Source organism: Temnothorax nylanderi, unplaced genomic scaffold (genome assembly GCF_030848795.1).
Source record: "Temnothorax nylanderi isolate EJ_2023f unplaced genomic scaffold, tnyl_v1.0 TNYL_tig1112_pilon, whole genome shotgun sequence".
Taxonomy (NCBI): domain Eukaryota; kingdom Metazoa; phylum Arthropoda; class Insecta; order Hymenoptera; family Formicidae; genus Temnothorax; species Temnothorax nylanderi.
This window is the reverse complement of record NW_027250174.1, coordinates 12,980-18,133: the sequence shown is the minus strand read 5'-3', so window position 1 is coordinate 18,133 and position 5,154 is coordinate 12,980. Positions and strand designations below refer to the sequence as shown.

The following is a 5,154-nucleotide window of genomic DNA, read 5'->3' as shown; positions in this document are numbered from 1 at the left end:
ATGACAGTTTTAGATGTCAGAAAAGAGCTGGAGAATCATATGAGTGTTAGGGAAAGAGTTATCTCTGATATTGAGGCTTCAATGACATCGTATATAGAAGAGAAAGGTAATACGTCTAAACCGTTTAAAGAAGGTGAAAATGATACACGCACCCATCAATAGATCAAAAAATTAATAGCGTCGGTTACACCTTCTGATGTCAGGAATTCTGTAAACGCTTTTTACTTATCAAATTTTGTCAAGGAGTTAAAACGTATCGCGAAGGAATTCCCACCGTGGACTGCTGCAGCAATTCCAGTTGCTGGAAAACATGCTTCAACAGCTCATCAAGAAGGGTATTTCGGTATTTTGCGGGAAAAAGTTTTTGAACACATTTGTTTACCCTGTCCAGGGAATCGATTCGTGCTCGAACACCTCCAGAGCCTGAACAGTGGCAGCAATCTGCTTGATGCCAAGTTGAAACATTTCAACCATCAGCGAGAGCTCTTATCCACTCCTACTTTGAAGGATGAAAATGTTGAAGAAAATGTAAATGAAGATAGTCATCCAAAACCTCCACCAAAAAGAAATCACTTGATTGACGATACTGATTTATTGTCTTACGAAAAATGGAGAAGACTTAAAAACAAACAACTTTTCATTGTCAAGAGTGAAAGTTTTGATGATAAACCAATAATAAAAGATAATCTTGACGCTAAGAAAGACGAATCTCCGATTCATAACACTACAACAATTCTTTCTGAAATTCTCAATTATGAAGCACAGATCAACAATCTCGCTGATGATTCCATTAAAAATAATGAAGATCAAAATTCTTAATTTATAAATGACAACTCAATGGTAAATGAAATATGATTATTGTTGAGGATTATAGGATCGGAGTAGAAAGAAAACGCGTGCGACTCGTCTGATTGCTCTACACAAAGTGATATATTCCCGACACCTGTACAACACGTGATCGGAGTTACTCCGGAATTGGGCAGATCGCGACACCTTACAATAGAATAGTGCCACGCATAGAAGCCCGCGACATATAGCTTATTAACACAATATATAATCCCTAGATGAGATGCGAAAGAAGCACATTCACATGTACTATCTAACAATTATGAAGTGGTGGGAGATGAAGTATTGAATAATGAAGAAAATGATTTTGACATTCCTCTTAATTATCTAGAGAAGAATCCAAAAATCAACTCACATATACCATACACCCTAAAGAGAGATCCATATAATTTTTCTTGCACATCTCCTGCAGTATACGCAAGCACACCACTTTTGGATCATTCATATGTTAAACTAATATTAAGTTATGAAGAGATGTTATTGGAAGGTATTGGAAGTTTAGGTCAAGAACGTGATTCGCCAACTAATGGAGAAGGTCAGAGAAATCCTAAGACTAAAGAAAATTTCAATTTACATTAAAAAAATGCTACATTGAATGCAGAAGCAGTTACTAATACATTCATTGCAGAAAAAAGAAGACTGAAGCCCGAGAATCAGGAAAAAGGGTACAATGACTAGAATTTAATCGACCCGCATGCAAAAAATAATATTTTGTGTAATGAGGAAATTGTGAGGAAGAACGTGAGAAAAGTCAAGAATACCGGAAAACATGAAATAGAAGATAAAAAATGATTTCAAAAGGTTTTTATTTTCGACCCCACCCTGAAATCAAATTACTGAATAAGAGAAAAACGTCACGGAAAAAAGGATTTTTGTTACCCAATAGAGTGATCTGCAATTTAATACGAATCAATAATGCCCAATATTCATGGAATTTTAATCTTGAAAAATTTAAAAATATGCCAAGCCAACGCAATGGAATTAAAGTTTACGTAAAAAAACACCTGCGGGTTTGATACACTTGTTCACATCATACAGTTTACTGCCCCGGATAACCCAACGTATCATTCATACATAGAAAATTCAGTCAACACACTACATTGCAATTGATCTTCAATTTTATGAAAACAGAACTCACTAGTCAAATTTTATTAGATCGCTTGAAAATTTTGAATCAATTTCATACCATTGCAAAAGATCCGAACTCCACGTCTCTTTCTCCCTATTTTCTTGACGCAGAGACTTTTATATCACGTGTATGGAGCAATTTTCTTAACAGTGAGTCTAGTGGATTTAAAACCTATCAGTGCAGCAATAAGGATTGCATTGGAAAAGGAATCCAAAAATATCATTTTTCTCTGTCAATGAGAAGATAATAAGGAAAAATGGATATCAAGCTTTACAAGATGCATTGCTGTATCATCCTCAAAATTTTAATATAAAGTGTCAGCAGCCAGGATGCACGGGAACTTTTACAGAGAAAACTGAGTTGAACATTTACATCTGCATTGAATTGGATGGGAGAGACTGCTGCGAGAGAGAGAGAGAGAAGTATCGAATGCTCTCTGCATGACTTTCCCATCTCTCTTAATTTAGAACGAAAATGTCGGTAAATAGTGAATTCCTTTCACAAACGTAAATACCCGAATTTCATCCATTGCTTAAATACTCATTAGCTCAATTTTTGCTTTTAGACTTGCTGGTGTAATTCATTATATTTCCAGGCATTTTGTTGCCTACTGTCTGCGAGCTTCAGGATCTTGGATATGCTGCGATGATTTGAAGGGGAGAATTGATGGAGTTAAGACTACTGTTGTAAATCCGCATGCAGTAATTTATGTTCTCGAATGAAAATATTTTCTAATGAAGATATAGGTGATTCATGGCGACAATTATAATTAGAAGTATTGGTAACATTATTAGAAATAGCGCCAGCAATGATGAAAAAAGTTGGTGCTAAATATATTGGTCAATTAGTACCATTAGTATTGAAAATGATGACAGATTTAGATAAAGATAATGATTGGAGTTATTCAGATAAAATTATTGAAAATGATAATAATAGCAATAAAAATCTTGTTGCTAAAAGCAGTGTTACCAATTTAGCTTTTTTTAGCTAGATATAGCTTTTTTTGTTTCATGTAGCTTGCTAAGGGCCACTTCGATCAAACTCCGATCAACTTAATCGTTGATTAGTCCATTAGAAATGACCAATCGTATTTTCTCATTAAGCAGATTGGCAAATGCGATTGGTCATTTCCAATGGACTAATCAACGATTAAGGGGGGATTCTACTGTAGCCGGGCGAAAAATAATGATTTTTTGGGAATTTTTTTAAAGAAAACTATAAGTGATATTGGATTAATTTTTTTGCGATATAAAGAGGCATTCTTAAAGAAGAAAAAAATATTTTTTTTTCAATTTCATTAATTTTTATTGTGTTGGCGTACAATTTTGTGGCACAATGTCGGTAGCGCAACGGTTATCGGCGTACAATGTAGCAACGAGCTGAGTTATCTGAAAACAAAAAACAAAATTTTTCTTTAAAGCTTAATCAATTACGCGGGGATTGAACCTATTTGCAAATAAAAATATGAAAAATTGAAGAAGTTACAGCAATCGTAAGAAAAGTGACATTTTTTTCGATCAAAAAATCAATCTTCTATTGTTGATAAAAATGTTATAAATAAACAATTAAATGTAGCAGTAGGTTCAATCCCTGGAGAAAATTGTAAGGAATCGAATCGTGCGTGGCGAAAGTTATTTGATTGATTACTTTTTGAGTTATCCTGTACGCCAAAAAAGCGTTTAAAGTTAATTTTTTTGCTGTCAGCCAAAAAAGCACGTAGAAATGCATGAAAATTTCAGTATAAAGGTTTTTGAGGTCGCTGAATCCGAATCTGATATCAGATTTTTAAAATTCAAAATGGCGGATTTAATATGGGGGGTCAAAAGAGTCGCAGTTGAATAAAGAAATAAAGTTTTTGATGTTTCCACGATACTTACAGTTAAATAACGCTCAATCCGCTATTCCGGGCCCATCTAAAATGCCTTCCTCTTCCTCGTAGAACTCCTGTTCGGCAGTTTTCGTCATTTTTTTTGGCTGTTCGAGCTTCTTTAGTGCTTTCCAAGGTACACACACACCACACACACACACACACACACACACACACACATACACACACAAAAATACTTACACATAAATATAAACACATGTAGGGTCAAACAAAATAGTTGACGGTCTAGGCAGGTATAAAGAATCTTTTTGTTCCCACAACGATAGAATGCCGAGGACGCTGCGAAGTCAGTACAGCGTACTTCTGCTGTATCGATCCAAAGCGCGTCTCACTAAAGAGGCTGTAGTTTCGTCAATTTTACGAATTCGACGATAACGCTTTGGGAATATGTTCTTGAAACCTTATACTATTTATTTATGCAAAAAAATCGATTTTTTGACCCATTACAGTAGAATCCCCCCTTAAATTAATCAGAACTTGGTCGAAGTGGCCCTAAAAATAGGTTTAGCTATTTAGTTTTTTTTCCTCCCCCGACGGGTTCCTATCTTGCCGTAGCCTTGGGGCGGGCGTGCGTGGTTCACGGGACGCGGGAGACGGCGAGACCGCTCGGCGGACCCGGTGTTCTCGGGGCTGCGGGTGGCCGCTCTGAGGCGGGTGGGGGGGTTTAAGGGCGCGCACGGGGATCACCCGCTCAGGGGTGTAGCCGGGCGCGCCCGACTAAGAGGAACCCCCCAAGCCAAGGTGTGAGCGACCGTGCTGATGGCTGCGTGGCGCAGGGGGTGCTGCGTCACGAACGGTGCCTCCCGGATACCGGGTGATTTCCGGGAGTATTTAGCCAAGCCCCGCGCGACCGCGGTACTCGTGGAATAAAAATGGATCAAAACAAAAACATACAAAAAACACAGAGTATGAGGAGGTCCTCCTGGGCGTAGCCGCCTTAGGTGACGAGCGACCAGAAGAAGCTAGACCGGGCAGCTTAGGGAAGGAGCCGGATAAGGCCAACCACAAGCTAGTAAAAGCCGGGATAGAAAATTCAGTGGAGCGGCGCGTCATCGCTACAAAAAACAGAAGCAGATGGAGGGAAGGAGCGGCGCTGAAAATCCTGCTCCAGAACCGAATTCTGCATCTGCAGCAATGCAGGAGACGGGAGAGCGGGTATCGGCTGGGTCGTGCAAGCGGCTCAGATCGGAACAGAGCACACCCAGTCCTTCCAGCACTGCACAACTGGGCAAAAGGCCTAAGATCGTGCGGGCCATGGTTCCCATGGAGTATCCTGAACGTAAGCTGGACG

The 5,154-nt window shown here is 38.8% G+C and overlaps 1 pseudogene; it reads left to right on the top strand.

The window, feature by feature from the left end:
• LOC139786693 (uncharacterized) lies at nucleotides 1-1,638 on the top strand (annotated as a pseudogene).
• Nucleotides 1,639-5,154: the final 3,516 nt, after the last annotated feature.